Source organism: Artemia sp. Qi Xiang Cuo, chromosome 3 (assembly GCF_049724085.1).
Source record: "Artemia sp. Qi Xiang Cuo chromosome 3, ASM4972408v1, whole genome shotgun sequence".
NCBI lineage: Eukaryota > Metazoa > Arthropoda > Branchiopoda > Anostraca > Artemiidae > Artemia > Artemia sp. Qi Xiang Cuo.
Window position 1 is genome coordinate 85,573,052 of NC_142796.1, and position 22,117 is coordinate 85,595,168.

Below are 22,117 nucleotides of genomic sequence, written 5' to 3' on the forward strand. Positions count from 1 at the left end.
TTAAGAGTTGGAGGGAAAATTTTTAATGAGATAACGTCAAAATATATTTTCAAAATTAATCAGGCAACAAATGTCTCATCCCCTCTTTAAGTACCACTCTTGATAGCGAAATTAAGGCACCCTGCCTTGAAAAGAGACTTTCATATCAAAAGTTACGAAAAAGTTACGTTTTTAAGAGTTGGACGTTACGAAATTTTTTGGTCTGGTGGCAACCCTAAAAGTTATTTATTAGTCAGCTAGTTGGAAAAAGTAAGTTTTGCTGCAGAGAATTTATTAGTCAACTAGTTGGAAAAGAAAAGTTTTGCTGGGGAGAAGTTATTAGTCAACTAGTTGGCAAATTTAAGTGTTGCTGCCGATAAGTTATTAGTCAACTAGTTGGAAAAGAAAAGTTTTGCTGGGGAGAAGTTATTAGTCAAGTAGTTGGCAAATTTATGTTATTTGTTTTTAAATTTAGGAAATGTATTTACATATCTTTAAAACCTTATAAATTAGGTTTGAGCAAAGTTATGAAGAGGAAAAAATTATTGCTGTACTTCGGTTAAGCAGATGATCTATATTGCAAGGTTTCACTTTTATAACACATATTTTTAAAGGTCATCAAAGGTCAGGACCCTCTAGAGGGAGAAGGGGTGGAAGTAGGTACTTCAAAATACCTTCCTGGGACATACTTTATCCCATAGACCCATCCCTGAAAGTTTCATTTTCCTAACATAGGCCCTAACCCCTTTCCCAAATAGTCAAAAGTAGCTAAAGTAGAATTTTACCCGGATAAGTTATTAGTCAACTAGTTGGAAAAGAAAAGTTTTGCTGGGGAGAAGTTATTAGTCAACTAGTTGGCAAATTTATGTTATTTTTTTTTAAATTTAGGAAATGTATTTACATAACTTTTAAACCTTATAAATTAGGTTTGAGCAAAGTTATGAAGAGGAAAAAATTATTGCTGTACTTCGTTTAAGCAGATGAGCTATATTGCAAGGTTTCACTTTTATAACACACATATTTTTAAAGGTCATCAAAGGTCAGGACCCTCTAGAGGGAGAAGGGGTGGAAGTAGGTACTTCAAAATACCTTCCTGGGACATACTTTATCACATAGACCCATCCCTGAAAGTTTCATTTTCCTAACATAACACCTTTCAAAAATAGTCAAAAGTAGCTAAAGTAGAATTTTACCAAAAAATTAATTATAAATTCTAAAAATAAGACAAAAATAGTCCTCCAGCAAAGGAAAAAAGACAGATCAATGAAGTAACAGATCATGGGAATTAATAAAAAAAATCCCTGGCTTCAAAACCCAATATATAACTCACATTACATCTCCCATTAAGAGGGAGACAGGGAGAGAGACAGAAGTTGTAACTGAATAGTAACAATAGTGATAATTAAATTTGAAAAGAAAATCTATATTATTAACATATTTTATGATATTCACAATAAATTCTAACTATTATTAGTCAACTAGTTCGAAAATGAAGTGTTTTTTGGGGCAATGTTTCCTTCCAGCTAGATAGCAAAATTAAGTTTTGCTGCGGAGAAGTTATTATTCAGCTAGTTGGCAAAATTAAATTTTTCTGGGGAGAAGTTATTAGTCAACTAGTTGGAAAAGGAAAGTTTTGCTGGGGAAAAGTTATTAGTTGACTAGTTGGCAAATTTATGTTTTTTTTCAAAAATTTAGGAAATGTATTTACATATCTTTAAAACCTTATAAATTAGGTTTGAGCAAAGTTATGAAGATGAAAAAATTATTGCTATACTTCATTTAAGCAGATAATCTATTTTGCAAGGTTTCAATTTTATAACACACAGATTTTAAAGGTCATCAAAGGTCAGGACCCTCTAGAGGGAGAAGGGGTGGAGGTAGGTACTTCAAAACACCTTGCTAGGACATACTTTAGCCCATAGACCCATCCCTGAAAGTTTCATTTTCCTAACATAACCCCTTTCCAAAATAGTCAAAAGTAGCTAAAGTAGAATTTTACCAAAAAATTAATTACAAATTCTAAAAATGAGACAAAAATATTCCTCCAGTAAAGGAACAAAGACAGATCAATGAAGGAACATACACAATTTATGTCCATTAAATGCAAGAATGAACAAAACTTCAAATATGCATCTGATTTCTTTAGCAGACAGGAGGAATAACCCTCCAAGCTTTGACAAATTCAATCTTACTTTTGGGACCAGATATTATAAGACTAATTATCCTGAGAATTAATAAAAAAAAAAATCCCTGGCTTCAAAGCCCAATAAATAACTCAAATTACATCTCCCATTAAGAGGGATACAGGGAGAGAGACAGAAGTTGTAACTGAATAGTAACAATAGTGATAATTATATTTGAAAAAAAAACCTGTATTATTAACATATTTTATGCTATTCACAATAAATTCTAACTATTATTAGTCAACTAGTTGGAAAATGAACTATTTTTTGGGGCAATGTTTCTTTCCAGCTAGATGGCAAAATTAAGTTTTGCTGGGGAGAAGTTATTAGTCAGCTAGTTGGCAAAATTAAATTTTTCTGGGGTGAATTTATTAGTCAACTAGTTGGAAAAGGAAAGCTTTGCTGGGGAGAAGTTATTAGTCAACTAGTTGGCAAATTTATGTTTTTTTTTTTTCAAAACTTATGAAATGCATTTAAATATATTTAAAAACTTATAAATTAGGTTTTAGCAGTTATGAAGAGGAAAAAATTATTGATGTACTTCATTCAAGCAGATGATATATATTGCAAGGTTTCCCTTTTATAGCACACATATTTTTAAAGGTCATCAAAGGTCAGGACCTCTAGAGGGAGACGGGGTGGAGGTAGGCACTTTAAAATACCTTACCGTGACATACTTTACCCCATAGACTCATTCCTGAAAGTTTCCTTGTCCTAACATAACCCCTTTTCGAAATAGTCAAAAGTAGCTAAAGTAGAATTTTGCCTTAAAATTAATTACAAATTCTAAAAATGAGAAAAAAATATTCCTCCAGTAAAGGAACAAAGACAGATCAATGAAGGGACATACACAATTTATGTCCATTAAATGCAAAATAGAAATGAACAAAACTTCAAATATGCATCTGTTTTCTTTAACAGACAGGAGGAACAACCCTCCAAGCTTTGACAAATTCAATCTGACTTTAGGAACCAGGAGTTATAAGACTAATTATCCTGGGAATTCATAAAAAAAATCCCTGGCTTCATAGCCCAATACATAACTCAAATTACATCTCCCATTAAGAGGGAGACAGGGAGAGAGACAGAAGTTGTAACTGAATAGTAACAATAGTGATAATTAAATTTGAAAAAAACCTATATTATTAGCATATTTTATGCTATTCACAATAAATTCTAACTCTTATTAGTCAACTAGTTGGAAAATGAATTGTTTTCTGGGGCATTGTTTCTTTCCAGCTAGATGGCAAAATTAAGTTTTGCTGGGGAGGAGTTATTAGTCAGCTAGTTGGCAAAATTAAATTTATCTAGGGAGAAGTTATTAGTCAAATAGTTGGAAAAGGAAAGTTTTGCTGGGGAGAAGTTGTTAGTCAACTAGTTGGCAAATTTATGTTTTTTTTTCAAAATTTATGAAATGTATTTACGTATATTTAAAAACTTATAACTTAGGTTTGAGCAAAGCTATGAATAGGAAAAAATTATTGCTGTACTTAATTTAAGCAGATGAGCTATATTGCAAGGTTTCACTTTTATAACACACATATTTTTAAAGGTCATCAAAGGTTAGGACCCTCTAGAGGGAGAAGGGGTGGAAGTAGGTACTTCAAAATACCTTGCCGGGACATACTTTACCCAATAGACTCATCCCTGAAAGTTTAATTTTCCCAACATAACCCCTTTCCGAAATAGTCAAAATTAGATAAATCATAATTTTACCAAAACATTAATAGAAAATTTTAAAAATGAGACAAAAATATTCCCTCGTTAAAGAGAAAGAGAAATATCAATTAAAGAACATAAACTATTTATGTCCATTAAATGCAAGATAGAAAAGAACAAAACTTTAAATATGCATCTGTTTTCTTTAGCAGACAGGAGGAATAACCCTCCAAGCTTTGACAAATTCAATCTTACTTTTGGGACCAGATATTATAAGACTAATTATCCTGAGAATTAATAAAAAAAAATCCCTGGCTTCAAAGCCCAATAAGTAACTCAAATTACATCTCCCATTAAGAGGGAGACAGGGAGAGAGACAGAAGTTGTAACTGAATAGTAACAATAGTGATAATTATATTTGAAAAAGAAACCTGTATTATTAACATATTTTATGCTATTCACAATAAATTCTAACTATTATTAGTCAATTAGTTGGAAAATGAACTATTTTCTGGGGCAATGTTTCTTTCCAGCTAGATGGCAAAATTAAGTTTTGCTGGGGAGAAGTTATTAGTCAGCTAGTTGGCAAAATTAAATTTTTCTGGGGTGAAGTTATTAGTCAACTAGTTGGAAAAGGAAATTTTTGCTGGGGATAATTTATTAGTCAACTAGTTGGCAAATTTATGTTTTTTTTTTTCAAAACTTAGGAAATGTATTTACATATCTTTAAAACCTTATAAATTAGGTTTTAGCAGTTATGAAGAGGAAAAAATTATTGCTGTACTTCATTTAAGCAGATGATCTATAATGCAAGGTTTCACTTTTATAACACACATATTTTTAAAGGTCATCAAAGGTCAGGACCCTCTAGAAGGAGAAGGGGTGGAGGTAGGTACTTCAAAATACCTTACCGGGACATACTTTAGCCCATAGACTCATCCCTGAAAGTTTCATTGTCCTAACATAACCCCTTTCCAAAATAGTCAAAAGTAAAAATTAATTAAAAATTCTAAAAATAAGACAAAAATATTCCTCCAGTAAAGAAACAAAGACAGATCAATGAAGGAACATACACAATATACGTCCATTAAATGCAAGATAGAAATGAAAAAAACTTCAAATGTGCATCCGTTTTCTTTAACAGACAGGAGGAATAACCCTACAAGCTTTGACAAATTCAATCTGACTTTTGGGACCGGGTATTATAAGACTAATTATCCTGGGAATTAATAAAAAAAATCCCTGGCTTCAAAGCCCAATGTATAACTCAAATTAAGAGGGAGACAGGGAGAGAGACAGTAGTTGTAACACAATAGTAACAATAGTGATAATTAAATTTGGAAAAAACCCTATATTATTAACCATATTTTATGCTATTCAGAATAAATTCCAACTATTATTAGTCAACTAGTTGGAAAATGAATTGTTTTCTGGGGCAATGTTTCTTTCCAGCTAGATGGCAAAATTAAGTTTTGCTGGGGAAAAGTTATTAGTCAGCTAGTTGGCAAAATTAAGTTTTGCTGGGGAGAAGTTATTAGTCAACTAGTTGGAAAAGGAAAGTTTTGACATACTTGAATCTCATATGTGCTGTAAACCAATTATACAAGGAGGAAATGGAACTGCAACCACTGAGAACAAACGAAATAAAACATGTGTTGCTATAAGAAGTCAACAATGTTCTCAAGTCACCAAATGTAAATATTTGATTCTACCACATTATATAGTTTTATATTGCTAAGAATTACAGCAATAAACTAAAAAATATAATTTTATTCTTGAAAAATTTAATATCACTACTAAAATTCTCTTTTCACAAGCATATTTCTATCAATATCTTTTGAAGATATACTTCTAGATGAGGGTAAATCCGTGCTAACTTCATTATAATCATTAACAGGAATGTCAATAAAAACACCATTTGAATGAGATAATGGCACTGCACTTTGATTTTAATTCAAAAGTGGAGATTTGGAGCTAATGGAGCCATTTAATGATGATTTTGCTTGTGCAGCTAAGTTAGCAGCAAATGAAGCTTTTTTCTTTGCCTAAAAAAAAAACAATAAAAGCAACTAATAGGAAGACAGTAGTTTGAAAAGAGAAAAGTGTTACAGAAATAGTGAGAGAAAGAGAAAGAGTATACATGGGAGAAGTTATTAGTCAACTAGTTGGAAAATGTAAGTTTTGCTGGGTCGACATTTATTGACAACTAGTTGGCAAATTTGGGTGTTGCTGGGGAGAAGTCATTAGTCAACTAGTTGGAAAATGAAAGTTTTGCTGGGGAGACGTTGTTAGTCAACTAGTTGGAAAATGAAATTTTTGCTGGGGAGAAGTTATTAGTCAACTAGTTGGGAAAGGAAAGTATTGCTTGGGCAACATTTATTGTCAACTAGTTGGCAATTTCAAGTTTTGCTGGGGCGAAGTTATTAGTCAACTAGTTGGAAAATGAAAGTTTTGCTGGGGAGACGTTATTAGTCAACTAGTTGGAAAATGAAAGTTTTGCTGGGGAGAAGTTATTAGTCAACTAGTTGGAAAAGGAAAGTTTTGCTGGGGCAACATTTATTGTCAACTAGTTGGAAAATGAAAGTTTTGCTGGGGAGAAGTTATTAGTCAACTAGTTGGAAAATGAAAGCTTAGTTGGGGAGAAGTTATTAGTCAACTAGTTGGAAAAAGAAAGTTTTGCTGGGGAGAAGTTATTAGTCAACTAGTTGGAAAAGGAAAGTTTTGCTGGGGCAACATTTATTGTCAACTAGTTGGAAAATGAAAGTGTTTCTGGGGAGAAGCTATTAGTCAACTAGTTTGAAAAGGAAATTTTTGCTGGGGAGAAGTTAATAGTCAACTAGTAGGAAGATGAAAGTTTTGCTGGGGCAACATTTATTGTCAACTAGTTGGAAAATGACAGTTTTGCTGGAGAGAAGTTATTAGTCAAATTGTTGGCAAATCTGGATTTTTCCTATACAGATGGGCCAAATTTGACAACTAGATGACTAAAATGTTTTTAATTATAAGGAGGCTGGATAGCAACATTCTATATAAACTTATAAACTATTTTTTTCTAATAGTCAAAGGGTGGAGTTCCAGCATGACTCATTTGACTCTAGAAAGTTCACTCAGTACCCCTCATGGTTATATGGCATGAGCAGACAAAGTTTCTCAACAATATCTTTTTTTTCTGTTCTTTATTGAAACCACAGACTTTCTCTCTATTTCTTGGTGCTAGGAACTTCTTTGAACATTTGCCTGTAAACAGTTCACTGTCTTTAAACTAGCACTTTAATATTCTTTCAAATAGAAAAGAATGGTGTGTCCTCTTTCCCCTGTTATTTTTGCTAAATGCATCAGGTAAGGCATACTTTCATTGCTGTTCATTAGTTGAATTTTTTAAAGTGTTATCCTGCCATTAAAAAATATCTTTGGCAGCAATAACGTTTTTTTCTACTTTCCTAAAATTGGTTCCTTTTACACAGTCAATGAAATCATTAAAATCAAATACTTCACCACAATGTTTCATTGAAAGTTCAACCCTTCTGATGAAAGGTTGTCTTCTGCATTACTAGGTTACATGTAAATGTGTGACTAGGTCCAAAGTAAAAACATTAAGTTTTGTCAAAGAAAATTTCATCACAATAGTTTACCAAATAAACTAGAAAGGTGAAAAATGTCTAATTTTTACTTTGGCTAGAACAGTTCTCTAGCCAAAGACAAAAATGTTTTGTATCCTGAAAGCACTGTATTATGATCATTCCCTATCTCAACCAATATACAAAGCCAGACCAAGATGTAAGTGCTCCAAAAGACATTTAAACAAGTATAAACACAAGCAACATTTGATTTTTCATGGGTAGACAAGTCAGATTTCTCTTGAATACAAAACTTGACTTCCCTGTTGTAACACTAAATTTTAAAGAATCTAACCTCAAATTAATTTATTCTGATACATATATAAAAATTAATAATTAGTAGTGCAATGTTATTATTAGATGTTTCTAGGAATTCCAAGTAGGTTTCAAAGTCTCAAGTTGGTTTCAAAGGCATTTTGAGAAAGCTTCTGCAAAAATACACATTCCAGGGTAATATACACAGGATTGCTGATGACAGATTAAACAGGAGGAGCTGTTTGTACATACTGAGGATATAGTAGTCAAAAATCACTGAGGCATGATCTTACTGCTATATTATTTATATACAGTGCCCTAAAGTGACAAAAAAGGCATACATACAATTTAAGATATCTCATTTCTTTTCTTCCACTAACATATTTTTTAGGATTAATCCTTTTTAAATACTGTGTTGTTGTTTCTTTTTTTTTGGGGGGGGGGGGTATTAATTTGTATTTGTTTTCAGTTTGAATTATAAAATATGAATTTAGTTCTGATCATTTAGGTTTTGAAATGCCTTTTTACTATTTTTTGACATACATTTTTTGGAAAACAATTTCAATTCAATGGCTGGTACAAAACATGCTAATTTACAAGGTTGCATAATTTCAATAGTTAACATTGGCTACTGTTCCCAAGCTAAATTTTGTCATTACAAACACCTATTCATGTTAATGTACATTGCATTGATTGTAGTCTGAAATCAATATTTCTCACAGCTTTTTAACTTTTTTTTTTAATCAAGAAATAATTGAAAAGTTTTGTACTATATTAAACATATATTATTCTCTGATAATATATTGTATATATTACTAATAATTTAACTGTTTATCAATTATTAATTCTTTTAAGCATATTGTTTTAAGTAAAAAAGTGAAAATTCCATGATTGAATAATTTCCTTGTTTCTGATATTTATGTATACTGGAGTAACTGGAATCATTTGTCAAGAGCAGCCTGAATTCAAGACCAGCAGACAAATGTGCTGTTTAATTGTTTTACCATTTCTTGTCATATTTAGACTAGGTGATATGATTTTCTACTGTATATTTTTAATTCACTAATGATTTTTTTTTTCTTTCTTGTCTTTGTAACTTGTTCTAAGAGCTGATTTAGATCTTAGCCCCAGCATTTGTCACTAAGTTTATAATCACTGCTAAGTTTATGTGTATTTCTTCTTCTTTTTTTGGTTTATTGCTCTGTCTTTTCTTTTTTTTTGTATGACAGGTTTTCCAATAAATAATAATAATAATAATATGCCTACTTTTAAGAAGATAGAGAAATCTGGACTCCATCTGTATATACAAAAACAAGCTGAAATCCCTTCAAAATAGAATCTTGTCTATTTCCCAGCTTTTTGTTGTAAAAATATCCAAAATATGCATACCAAAACACCAGTTTCTTCATTGACTTTGAATAAAACAACCCATAGAATACAGTTCCCCCCCCCCCCAAACAAAAACAAACAACTTTATAGTTTCATTTATATTGATTTTGCTGAAGTAAAATTCTGCCTTTTAAAATCCTGGAAAAGCCCATTTGTGTTCCAGTGAATGGGATGCATAGGATGGGGGGGGGGGGCTATAAGTCCATGCCATCTCAAAAATCATTTGATTCTAGCAATTTCTCTAATTATTTATTATATTTTCCACATTATTCACCTATTTTAGGCACTATTTTCTTCTTCAAAAGGAAGTCATGAATATGTTTCTGGCTTGTATGTTGGCTCCCTTTACTAATAATATCTCTTAATTAATAATTAACAGATATTATAATTAATAAGTAATCATAATTTTAAGGCAGGTATATAATTAGTAGGATATAAATGATTTTCTTTTAAATAATGACTTGGGATTATGAGGGCAAGGGAGGCAAACATACAGGATATATAAAATATTCATGTTGAAACCAGGGAAAGGTTTTAATGAAGCCATTCTAGCTGAGTGACTGGAGCACTGGACATGCAATCTTATGTTCTTCTAGATGGGGTTTTGATTCACAGGGCTGCTGATTATATGGTATGGGCTGTGGGTCAATGATGTTACTCTGAGCCAGAATTGACCCAACTCCAAATGGGTACTTTAAGAATTTTGGGGGAAGGTAAAGAGGAAAGGTGTATGAAAAAACAGGATGGCCCTTTGTTGCTCTTCCTGAATGAAATACCTTAAACTCTTTCACTTTAACCTTTACCATCAGCCATATCTTTAAATCATGATACATATGATGCATGATAACAATATATGTTGTAATGGTATAGGTGTATGTCTAGAGAAGGAAACATGTTAAGAAAAGAAGTCATAGGCTACTTCATAATATACATTATAATTGTAGCTAACACATCTTGCTTGCATCCCTACTATACTTTACCCTCAGGCCTATACTTTACATTTACTTTAATGATGTTACACGCAACAACAACGTTAAAACGAGCTTTCAGTGATATTAAAATGAGCGTTTAGAGACAATAAAATGGGTGCTAGAAGCCAAATTGAATTATGCAGAAAGTGAACTTTCAGGCCATTACCTTCCGGGTTTTAAAAGGGTGGGGTTTCTTGGACCCACGTGAAAAGGGATTTTTTCCTCTATTCAACCTCTCCAACTTATGTGCAGGTACACTATAGTATGGTATAGTAAAGTATAGTACCCTGCTATACTTTACCTTAGGCCTATGCCATTACAACTACATATTTTCCTTTTCTTTACTCTTGGTGATATGTTCTGAATGTTTGAGCTATGAAGTAAACCTCAAATATTATTTTAACGTAGCATTGTTTTCAAGGGAAAGGACTGAAAGTTGCTTTGTATGTGTTACAAGGGCTTCTATAAAAAGGTTCAAAATTTGTAACAATGCAGCAAACTTTAAACTTAATTAAAATAGTTGAAATAAGCTCTGGGAAAATTGCCAGTAAACCCTAACAAAAAATAAACTAAACAATACAAGAAAAAAAATACAAGCAAAAACAATAAACAAGCAAAAAAACAAGAAGAAATAGATATACTTAGAAGTCCTATCCTATTTTATTTTTTTGTAATCTTTTAAAACTGCATTCAAAAGTTTGAACTCAAAGAGTTTTGGGGGCAGATATACTTTTTTTAGAATTACTTTATTATGCAGAACATCTACACTACTCAATGAATCTTTTAATGCTGATTTCAAATATACTAATTGCTACCCATCCAAATGCACCCCAGCTTCCAAATGTATACACTACACTTTGTGTATACACAAAGTGTTGGTGATTTTTTTTTTTTTCCAGATTTGGTTCATTTGGTTTTATGAACTGACTGTTAAATAAAAATAAGAGCAAATAACAATGCAAACTAACAAATTCGGTAAAGTTCTGTATATAGCCTAGGCTTGTATCTGGAACCACCAGAGGGAGGGGCAGGGCATCCCAAGCCTCTTTTCATTGGGAAGGGGGGCAAACTTACCAGATTTTACTGAATCACTGCGGGATTTCTACTGCATTAAAAAAAATGACCTTTAAATATGCTGAAATCTCCAGAGATTGCATAATATGTATAAAACCATAATTAGAGAGAAATTCCCCAAATTTATTCCTTTCCATTTTTGAACTATTTGAGACAGGTCACTTTTATCCAAAAAATCACTTTCACAGGTTAGTGTCATCAGGTGATAAAGTAGTTTTTCATTCAACATAGACAAAAGAGTAGTTTTCACCAACTTGAGCTTGCTAAATGGTCATTCAGAGGCAGCCCCTCTGCCCCACGCCCCCTAAATAGCTGGCTTGTTTAATCCCTTTAAAGATGTCCATAACAAAATTCGGATCAATAAATATCGTAATAAATAGAGATTTCATATTTGAAAATATTGATTGTAAGCCAGGATCTCCACTATCTGTGGTGTCATCAGGCAGTGGCAGGGCCTTAGGAATTGGTTTAGCAGTTATTTCCACAAGAATACTTTCATTGACAAAAGCTGTAGTGACTGGAATGTTGTGATCTCACTTTTGTGCTATACACAGGTCTTTAAACTACAGTACTATCTGTATTTTCGTGCTTCTTCTAGATCGCTATGAAGACAATAAATATGATTTTTGAAATAGTCTTTATTTATTCTAGCGTCAATTTTGCAGTATTTCAAGGGCACCGGCAGAAAATTTTCCGGGGGGGGGGGGAAGACGCCAAAATAGCAGTGGTGATTAGGTTTTTCCCGGGGGGGTGGGGGCCCTGCCCCCTCTCTCCTTTTTTGGTTGTAATTACACTTGGTGTCAAAGGCTGCAAATTAATTGTCCTGTCAGTGCTACAAGCTATGATTTTTCTGCTGGATGTTCTACCAAATTCGATTACTAGCGGTTAAAAACCATGCTTAATCACCGATTTTGAAAAAAGGACAGATTGAATTTGATGAAACTACCAAATCTACTGACTTTAGTCAAACAGTTTGTGGTAACAAACTGTAAGTAAGGAGCAACCTGGCTCAATGGTAACCAAAACTCTAAAAAAACGGAATTTTAATACCAATAGATACATCAAAAGAATCAGATTTTAATTCTGATTTCAAATATATAAGTTTCATCAAGTTTAATTTTACGTATCAACAGTTACGCGCCTGAGAAAATTTGGCTGATTTTCGAAAAAAGGGGGAAAGACCTCCTAAAAGTTATAGAACCTTAATGAAAATCACACCATCATATTCAGCGTATCAGAGAACCCTACTGTAGTGGTTTCAAGCTCCTATCTAGAAAAATGTGGAATTTTCCATTTTTTGCCAGAAGAAAGATCACGGATGCGTGTTTATTTATTTATTTATTTTTTTTCCAGGGGTGATTGTATCGACCAAATGCTCCTAGAATATCGTGGGTGGGCTCATTGGAACGGAAATTAAAAGTTCTAGTGACCTTTTTAAGTGACCAAAACAAATGGAGGGCAACTAGGCCCCCTCCCATCCTCATTTTTTTCCCAAAGTCACCCAATCAAAATTTTGAGATAGCCATTTTTTTCAGCATATTCGAAAATATTATACATATGTCCCTTAGGATGATTTAATCCCTTGAAGCTCCCAGGGGGAAGACTGAAAGATATAAAATTTACCCTATGTTAACATATAGTATTGGTTATTGGGACCCAGCTTAATGGTAACCGAAACTGTAAAAAACAGTATTTTTAAACAAATAGATGCATAAATAGAATTGGATTTTAATTCTGATTTAAAATATATAAGTTTAATCAAGTTTAATCTTACCCATCAAAAGTTACGTGCCTGAGAAAATTTGGCTGATTTACGAAAAAAGGGGGAAAGACCCCCTAAAAGCTATAGAACCTTAATGAAAATCACACCATCATATTCCGCGTATCAGAGAACCCTACTGTAGAGGCTTCAAGCTCCTATCTGCAAAATTGCGGAATTTTGCATTTTTTGCCAGAAGAAAAATCACAGGTGTGTGTTTATTTGTTGTTGTTTTTTTTCCCCAAGGGGTGTTCGTATCGACCCAGTGGTCCTAGAATATCGTGGGAGGGCTCATTGGAATGGAAATTAAAAGTTTTAGTGCTATTTTTAAGTGACCAAAAAAATGGAGGGCAACTAGGCCCCCTCCCACGCTCATTTTTTTCCCAAAGTCACCTGATCAAAATTTTGAGATAGCCATTTTGTTTAGTATGTTCGAAAATATTATGAGTATGTCTTTTAGAATGCCTTAATCCCCCGAAGTTCCCGGGAGGAGGGCTGAAAGTTATGAACTTTACCCAATGTTAACATATAGTATTGATTATTGGGAAGTATACAGTACAGAAGTTTTCAGGGGAGATATTTCCTGGTAGTGGGGGGGGGGGTAGGGGGTTAGGTAGGAGGATTTTTCAATGAAGGAAGTTTTCATGGGGGAAGAGACATTGCTATGAAGGGGACGCCGGACTTCCCAGCATTATTTAAAAAAAAGATCAGAAATTAAATATAAAAAAACAAGTTTTTCAACTGCAACAGCAGCAACATCGAAACTTTAAACGAACAGAAAATATTACATATATGATTGGGTTCACCTCCTAGTCAATACCTCAATTTTGTTTTAATTATTCATGTACTGTGAGCCAAGATCAAAACCTGCATTTATACAAAAACGTTCAAAAATTAAATTAAAAAAACAAGTTTTTTTAACTGAAAGTTAGGAGTGACATTAAAACTTAAAACGAACAGAAATTATTCCGTATATGAAAGGGGCTGTCCCCTCCTCAATGTACCATTGAAGCAATATTGAAGATAATATTTGTTATGGTTTGTGATAGAAAAATTAGTATTTGAATCAAACGTATTCTTATTAATCAAAAACAAAACCCGGCTTTCTCAATAAATCAGATATGAATGGCATAGGTTTACTTCCCTATTTCTTATTTCTTACATTTGAACCGGATGCCGTAATTCCTCTAATATACATATTAATCGAATTGTATTTTAATGCTGATATTGAATATCTTTGAATTATTTCATTTAATTTAATCCGTTAAAAGTTACGAGGAATTAAAAATTATTGAACTAGAAATACTGAAGTCTCAGAGCTTTTTTTCCGCGGCACAATTGGATCTTGCTTAAGAGATATGAATTCTTATAGGCTAGCAGGGGTTATAAACTCTTTCTAAGCTGCGGCGATGACAACTTTTGGTGCTTGTAGGGATGAAAAAGCGTGACCTTCTTTTCTCGGGCTATCTGGGGATCAGATTCCTTTTGGAGCGTTTACCTTGGAGACTTGCGAATTAATTACCTACTATCGGACTAGACGCAGACATACAAATGAAATAAAAACATATAAAAAGACAATAGATTTATTTAACTTAAATGCTTAGTTGTACAGAAACGGGTTACTTCAATGATAATAATGGTGTCCGAGATTATTTGCGGTACTAACCGTTTGAGGTCTGACTTAAGATTAAAAATTAAAAAACACATTTACCCCACTCCCAAACGCAGTTCTTTCGTCCTGCGCTGTAGGGACTGCCTTCCATTGGACCAAGTGACCCAAGGACTCCAATCTTCGTCCAATAGTCTCTTTAAGATTTTTCAGATGATTCAGGAGTTCACACAGTTTTTTTGCCTTTTAAACTTCCTTAGAAATGTTGTGCATTGCATTTTTTTTGCTACAATTATCTTAGCGAAATTCCAACGACTAGCGCCGTTGTCTGACTGAAGCTAGAAGTGCGATTTCTCTTTTTACTGATTATGAATTTAGACTCTTGGAAGCGGTATTTGAACTCAATTAGGGAACGTTTAATTTCTGCCCGAATCATCTTTAGAAGGAAAGAATCTTATATTTTAAATATATGGTACTCTCCTGCTGGTGCACATCACCCTTCCCCTCAAATCATGACGTCCCGTCATTAGTAGCTGCTCATTAGGAGGGCTTAAAATTTTTCAATTATTTTTCTTATTTTATTCTAAATCCTTATCTAAAATCCATCTAACGGACTAAGATCATTTTGGGTTCTAGGTTAGATACTATACTTAAGATTTTTTTTTTCTATATATAACACTGATTAATTTTATATTTCCCATAAGTTAGGGGCTATTCTATTTTTACATTAGTTTTTTTTTTGATTTTGCTTGCTATATGACTTACTACATAATATCTAAACAATATTAAATTAATAACATAATAATATTACATCTAATTCTAATTGTGGTACATGCATGAATGATTTATAACATACAATATTTGGTTCATTATATTCACCGATGACATTAAAATACTTTCACTATTGGGATGTTGGAATTGTCAAAACTATTAGGAAGTAACACATGTAGCTTCACATCTATGCATCACCTTTCGTGTCCTTAGTGTACTACACCCTTCTGTTGTAAATTACTGTCCTTCACTCCTTTTGTCCTGACAAAAATTTCGAAGCATTTACGTTATGGTTTCTTCGTGGAACAGTTCGAGTCTAGTTGTCTTTACACGACAAGTTTTCCCTAATGGTCAACTGGGAAATGACCGTTAAATATTGTTCTAATAGTCAACTGGGAAATGATTCTTCCCACTACAGGTGTTGGTGTTTTTCTTCTCAGCATATCATTTTTAGGATTTTTGAGGCACATAGAGAATATATTCTCGCGTAAAATTGTTCATTTGTGCCTTTTGAAACGGGTTGTCGTCATACTATAGTGACTTTCTTAATATATTGTCTTTAACTTCAACTTCAAATATCTTCAACTATCATTTAACTTCAAATATCGTTAAATATCGTTTATCTTGTACTGTTCGGTGGTGTTCTCAAAATTAAACTTCAAATTTTAATTAATTTCTGCTTCGACTGTCTTCAATAGTCATTAAGTATTTTATGCATTTAAACACCGTCTATCCTTTACTGACAGGCATAGATATCAGGATTAAAATACTAAGAGTTTTTAACATTGTCTTCGACTATCTTGGGATGCACTTAATTATCATTCAAATTCGGATCTTGCTTAATATCGTCTATCATGTTCTGATGGATCGGTTTCTCAGAATTAAACTTCAAGTTGTCTCTAACTTCAGTTTCAAATATCTTCTAATGTCTTTAAGTATCTTTTAACTTCAAATATCGTTAAATATCGTTTATCTTGTTCTGATCGATGGGGTTATCAGCATTTATGTGATTATATAGTTCGTTAAAGCACTTGCTACTGAGGTTCAAATATAGTATTACCTGATATGTAATATGGTTCATGGTCGAAGAAACGACGATCGAAGGCAACTGTTGTTTTCACAGACGAAGCTGGGATGAAGTTGCCTGGAGTCATGGTGAGTACTCTTCGTTGGTTGAGATATGATGAAAATAGATGTTACTGGGTTGTATCTGTACTGGGCAGCTCATTGTAATACTCAATGACCAAAGTGCCAATTTACTTTCCTGTAATAAAAATAGCGAGGCAGAATCACCTGTTCTTTGAAGTAAATACTTATACAATAATTCACGCATTAATTGGGCTTTAATTCCTTAGTCATGAGACATAATTAAATAAATACACTAATATTAGTACTTTCAACAAAAATCTAAAACAGAAATGTCTTCAAATGAGAACAGAAATATCGATAGTATATAGAGATAATTTGACCTACATTATTAAGTTTGAGGTCTACTTTTACAATATTTTTTCATGCCTGTAATACTCACGGAAGCCAGTACTGTATAAGAAACGCATGTTGCAGCGTCATAACCACACTGTTTTACGCGAACAATACTACGATGGGGGAACAAGACATAGCAAGGGCGAATGGAGACCTCTCTACCCACTCGTCTTCTAATGTCTTCCCCGTTTATTGGCTTGGAGGTTCTCATGGGGCTCCGAGCTTAGCGGCTGAAATGCAGACGTGTTCTTCATTGTTTCCCCGTGTTCTTCTCTAGTATTTTCCGTAATTCCAAGTCAACATTGGTGCCTCATATTCGTATTTCGAATAAGGTAATTAGATGCAGGATTTCCCAGCTTGCCTCCGTAGATTGCAGTTAATTCTTGGCAAAGAATATAAGCGTAATGAAGCAATGACATCAATATCTTTTTTAGACGGCTATTGTTTGAGCACATCCTTCGGAAATAAATAAATAAATATTATATTAAAGTCTTATTATAATCTTTTAAGCGAAAAACACCTTCACATTAGTAGGGAATTCCTTGTGGGTTTTACTTAGTCGCCATTGGACATACACAGGGTTTCAATCCATGTATCTTAACTGATCAAATGGTTTTAAAATTTTCCATATTATTATTGAGATATAATTCCACATCCGCCGTGAAATTCTACATATAAACGTACCAATAGGTTGTTTGGTTATAGTTACCAATAGTTGGCTATTGGTACATATATTACTCGAGTAAGAAACATTATATTTCTCGAGCAAGAAATACACGAATAAGCGAGCGTGCAGCACGTGATTACTCTGTTATCCTATTTTTTATGTGTAGGCCTAAAATAATTATAATATGCACTAACACAAAATATTTCATATAATTAGACGCTTCTGTACTGATAATATCTTGTTTTGGATACTATCCATCTTAGTTAGGACATGGGTAGATTTTTCATAGAAAATCCGAGGGAGACCTGAGTCAGTACAGGTAAGATATAACGTGACTGACTTGCGAAAATATTTCACAAAAATTAGAGCACAATATATGTCATAGATAAACCAATGAAATTAAAGAACATTTTTGTCACGGAACTATAGAACAGTGATCTCTCTGTTATTGTATATGTCGTGGATATAAACTAATGAAATTAAGTTTTTTTTTCGCCAAGGAGCTAAAGACATTAATGCCTTTGTTTCTCTTTGAAAGTAATGTTTAACACAGCTGTAGGACAGCATACGTAATATATATAATATAATTAAATTAAAAAGTTTTTTTTTTTTCTCGGAGCTATAAGAAAGTAAACTCTGTGTTTCTCGCTCAAAGCATTCAGATCCAAAAACTAAAACTTAACTAGCTCACCGAAGTATCTATTAAACCTTTAGGTATTGTTTTGATTGGCCCTGATTGGCATAAAAATACTAATTTCTTACACTTGAAGGACTGAAAAATATCCCTTCCTACGATCGTTTAAAAAAATTACAAAAAACAATCATGGGCCTTGAGTTCCTCCCCAGGCTTCCCACAAGACGTGGTCCAACGCCAGTTGTCGTTCTCGGTAGACCACGAGCTTCCTACCTTTGGTTATTTTCTGTTCCAACCTTTCTATTATCCTTTGAAAGGGCATAGAAATAACACTAACAAAAATCAAACATCTAAAACTTAATCAAATCCTTTGTAACATAGACTAATTTAGTTTAAGGTGCGCAAAGTATAGCAATCAAGGATGCTTGTTGTAACAAAACATTGAACGTAGATTTAATTAAACTGAAGTACTAAGGTATGTCTTATGTCTAGCTACAAAGATAAAACCTACATATGCTCATTCTCTCTCGCTCTTAAATAAATAGAACAACATAAACAGAAAATTGGCATTTTTAAATAAATGGTTTTTAAGAACAATAGACAGACTTTTGACGACCTTTCTTAATTGTCTTGAATGATATCTGTTTATAAGAAAAGCAATAAGTAAAGTCTGATATTTGCCATCATTACAAATAACCCATAAAATTAATAAGCACAAATAACGCGGATATTTATCCACTAGGGGACCTAACGTGTGCGAGGGGAGTCGACCCCAGCAATACAAATGACACTCGACCCCAAAAAAAATATATTCATGTATTTTTAATAATTCTTTGTAAACAAGCATGTACACTGGCTTGTTTTACATCTACATGGCTCTAAAGCAGCCATGGTTCAAAATTCAAATTTTCTTGATCACTCATTTTGCGGAGCTACTTCAGAATTTGAATTTTTTCTAACACCATTATTCACGTGAAGGTCATCTGTGTAGGTCAAGGAGACCCTTTTAAGACCTATCCCTATGCCTCAATTTTCTGTGATTAACGGTTTCTTTTGCCAAATTTCTCGCCTTATGCAGAGTTCCAGTCACAGCTGGGTAACAACCTCCTTTTTTTTTTGCTTCCTTCGGCGACTTTTGCTAAGCTTCCTAGGATGTGTGCTTATGCCGCTGCCGCCAATGTTCGTAGTGCTAGCTACCGCTGGAACCTCTTATTAGGGTGTATGTGCGGGGTCACTACTTTTAAAGGCAAAAAATGACACAAAAAGATTGCTATGCCACTTACTCGAATAACGCAAAAAGATTGCTATGCCACTGACTGGAAGGGGAGAATCCCTTGTTGGCCCTAATGTTAATGAGAGTCCCACTCTTACCCCAACGGTTCTGCAAATATCAGGTTTGATTCTGCCCTATTTACAGTATACCCTGTCCCAGGGTATGATAACGCGATCGAGTGGTCAAATGGCCACTTTCTAAAGCCAAATGTACCCGCCTTGGGTTACGGCTAGAAAATTTCTACTCTCACCTTGGAGGTAATAACCCTCCCTGTCAATATAATAATGACGGTGCCTTGTAGCTCTATTCCTACCCTACCTGGGTTACGGAAAATACTACACAGTTTGTAGAAAATACCCTACTTGTATTCTTCAAAATGGTTCACAAATTTAATTAAAGAAACAAAAATAGGTCACTTATCTTAAAGTAAAAGAAACGGGGGTGGAATATAACAGACCCCATTTGCTACTATTATGCATAAAATTCTTCTGTTTCTATCCACGTTTCATCGGTCCAGCAAGGATTTGTTTTTCTTTCCTTATTATCTTCTATTTTATTCTTTTGATTCCCGATATAAAAAATACTTTATTATTCAGCAATGTACGTCAATACTACATTTAATACATTACTAACACTAAAAAAAACTGATGATTATAAACTTGCTTCTACTTGCTAAAAACTGGATACTATTTTTTTTCATTTTAAAATTCTTCATTGCGCCTTTTCTCCATATCTATTGTGCCGAACTCTTTGAGGGGATACACATTTATTTCTAATAGCCAAAGTTCAAGCAAAGCTGCTCGAAGTTTTGCTAATTCGAGCGCAGCTAAAAGCGAAGTCCATTTACCTTCCTCTTCATTGAGCCTTTTCTCCATATCTATTGTACCGAACTCTTTGAGGGGATAAAAATTTATTTCTAATAGCCAAAGTTCAAGCAAAGCTGCTCGAAGTTTTGCTAATTCGAGCGCTGCTAAAAGCGAAGTCCATTTACCTTCCTCCTTTGACAAAGCCAGTTTTGTTTCAATATACAATATTTCAATATTTTTTTTTTGCATTTATATCAACTTAAAATAAATTTATTATTTTACTTAACCTATTTTGGGGGAGGCTATTATCTCCTATGAGATATAAGGGGTTTCCTATCGTAGCCTAGTGGTTATAGGCCTAATCATTTTTCTTATATGTCTGTATCTTTCCAATAATTAAATTTAAATTACAAAGTTCTAATAGCCTAATTAGTTCACAGTTTTCCTCCAATTTCCGACACGTGCCATTTGTAGCGATAAAATATTTATGTGCCTTTGGAGATTTGCAAACTAATTAGCTATCATTAGACTAGGCTAAATACAGACATATAAAATCATAGAAAAAAGATAGAAAAGGCAATAGATTTATTGAACTTACATGCTTAGTTGTACAGCAACGGGTTACTTCAATGACAATAATGGTGACCAAGATTGTTTGCGGTATCAATCGTTTGAGGTCTGACTTAAGATTAAAAATTAAAAAACACATTTACACCACTCCCAAACGCAGTTCTTTCGTCCTGCGCTGTAGGGACTGCCTGCCATTGGACCAAGTGACCCAAAGACGCTAATCTTCGTCCAATAATGTCTTTGAGATTTTTCAGATGATTCAGGAGTTCACACAGTTTTTTTTGCCTTTTAAACTTCCTTATAAATGTTGTGCATTGCATTTTTTTTTTGCTACAATTATCTTAGCGAAATTCGAACGACTAGCGCCGTTGTCTGACTGAAGCTAGAAGCACGATTTCTCTTTTTGCTGATTATGAATTTAGACTCTTGGAAGCGGTATTTGAACTCAATTAGGGAACGTTTAATTTCTGCCCGAATCATCTTTAGAAGGAAAGAATCTTATATTTTAAATATATGGTATTCTACTGCTGGTGCATCAACAACTCGCTCTTTACGCTAAAGTTTGACTTTCTCACAGATCTATTTTTTAAACAATAAAAAACTTTAGCGTAAAGAGCGAGGCGTTGAACAGGGGACAGCCACTTTCACATTTAGATTAATTTCTGTTCGTTTTAAGTTTTAATGTCGCTCCTTACTTTCAGTTAAAAAAACTTGTTTTTTTTTTATTTAATTACTAACAACAACCAATGCCAAATCACTGAATTTGAAAATCGACGGACTTAGTGTGGCGGAACTACCAAATCTAATGAATTTGGTAACCGAATGGGGACCTAATAAACATCTTAAATTACAACCAAATGCAATGGAACTACCGAATCTACCAGATTCGGTTATCAACAGGAATAAAAAGATATGTTAAATCACCGAAATTGGAAATGGACAGAAAATAAATAAGAAAAATGCATTTTGGCTTGGCCACGTTGCCCATTTTTGCCCAAGTTTTCGTCCTCGACAAAATTTTACTAAATTTTCGGAGAGTTGGGGGAGGGAAGTTGCGCCCCTGTTAGGACCTTATAGTTGGAACCGTTAGATCCTAACCCTAACATTGTTGGGAGCTTGAAGGTTTGATAACTTAGCCAAATCAGAAAATGATTTTTGTGCTCTGTTTTTTATTTAATCAAGATTTTAATCTGATACAAATCAAGATTTGATGATTATGTATCTGATTCAATCTGATACATAATCTGATCTATGATTCTCCTCATAGAATCAGGGTTAGGCCGAATTTCTACTGCATTGTTTTGTCTTTCCAGAAAAAAACTTGGCTGGTATTTTTTATTTCACCCACATTAAGATTTTTAGTGGTTATGTCCTTTAAAACTTTTTGTATAAGTGTTTTTGCACAAGTTTGTTAATTTA

General features: G+C 33.5%; 1 protein-coding gene across 2 annotated transcripts in view; it reads left to right on the top strand.

Moving 5' to 3' along the window:
• Positions 1–22,117, top strand: part of slx1 (structure-specific endonuclease subunit SLX1) — a 46,288-nt gene that overhangs the window by 2,855 nt on the left and 21,316 nt on the right. The window lies entirely within an intron of this gene.